At 39.8% G+C, this 1,359-nt stretch overlaps 1 protein-coding gene across 1 annotated transcript in view; it reads left to right on the top strand.

Moving 5' to 3' along the window:
- LOC101860608 overlaps positions 1–1,359 on the top strand; it is a gene marked incomplete at both ends in the record, with an annotated part of 8,516 nt that overhangs the window by 4,154 nt on the left and 3,003 nt on the right.

Raw genomic sequence — 1,359 nt, 5'->3', positions numbered from 1 at the left:
AATCAGGAGCCCAGAGGAAGGGGCAAAGGAGGTGAGGGGGTGGGGGCAGAAAGAGGAGGCGAAAGCAGACGACAGACCATTGCTAGAGAGCAGGAAATGAGGTGAAAGGAGACAAATTTAGAGAAGAAAATATTTTCGGTCGCTACCCGGATTCGAACCCGGGACCTTTTGAATGAGAGACCAACACCTTAACCTCTAGGCCACGAGAGCCCCCTGTTTAAGTTTAAGACAATCACCTGTACATTCCAGCAGAAAGGTGCATACTAATTACATTCGACGAAGCAGAGCTTCCAACTTACGAATACAACTCCAGACTTTTTTCATGCAGTTCAGAAGAGCCTTAAGCAGGGTATATGTTTGATAGAAATTCTAGGAAAGAAGGAACAAAACCACACCAGAGCACCCGCCAACCACCCACAGTTTAGAGGAGTTACTTGAGTCTAACCCACAAGGAAAAGAAGGAGGACAGAATTTATGGACAATAGATGTTAGACAGTATTTCGTCTTTGTTTCTTTCTTCCTTTCTTCCTTTCTTTCTTCTTTCTTTCGTCTCTCTTTCTTTCTTTCTTTCTTTCTTCTTTCTTTCTTTCTTTCTTTCTTTCTGTCTTTCGTTTCTTTCCTCTTTCTTTCTTTCTTTCTTTCGTTTCTTTCCTCTTTCTTTCTTTCTTTCCTTCTTTCTTTTTTCTTTCTTTCTTTCTTTCTTGCTTTCAAGGAAAAGAAGGAGGACAGAATTTATGGACAATAGATGTTAGACAGTATTTCGTCTTTGTTTCTTTCTTCCTTTCTTTCTTTCTTTCTTGCTTTCTTTCGTTTCTTTCTTCTTTATTTATTTATTTCTTTCTTTCTTTCTTTCTTTCTTTCTTTCTTTTCTTTCTTCTTTCTTTCTTTTTTCTTTCTTTCTTTCTTTCTTTCTTTCTTTCTTTCTTTCTTTCTTTCACGAGTCTGTATGTTTTAAAAAGGCAGCGGAAATTGTCGAGAGTAAAAACAAAATATTGCCTCGTAAAATCTGAAGCGGCTCCTGAGAGTCATAAAGAGCTGTGTGTGCGGTGGTAAAGCATTCTACGTCTACGAGTGTGGTTGGCGGGTGCTCTGGTGTGGTTTAATTCTTCTTTCCTGTCAAACATCTATCGTCTTTATCTCCCCTCCTTCTTTTTTTTGGGGGGGTATGTTACTCTCTTGTAACACCTCTAACCTTCGGTACTTACATGACCTTATTGTGTTGCAAGTGCCTTAAACTCTTACTGAAAGTAAAAGCGTTCTAAGTTAGTTCTAACAGTTCTATGTCCTGGAAACGGGAGAGCTGACAGAAGGACACGCCCATAGCTGGGATTGTGATTACATGTGAGAGGTTGTGGGGGG

Source organism: Aplysia californica, unplaced genomic scaffold (genome assembly GCF_000002075.1).
Source record: "Aplysia californica isolate F4 #8 unplaced genomic scaffold, AplCal3.0 scaffold00756, whole genome shotgun sequence".
Taxonomy (NCBI): Eukaryota; Metazoa; Mollusca; class Gastropoda; order Aplysiida; family Aplysiidae; genus Aplysia; species Aplysia californica.
Note: the sequence above shows the minus strand (reverse complement) of the source record. Positions and strands in the feature narration are given on the sequence as shown.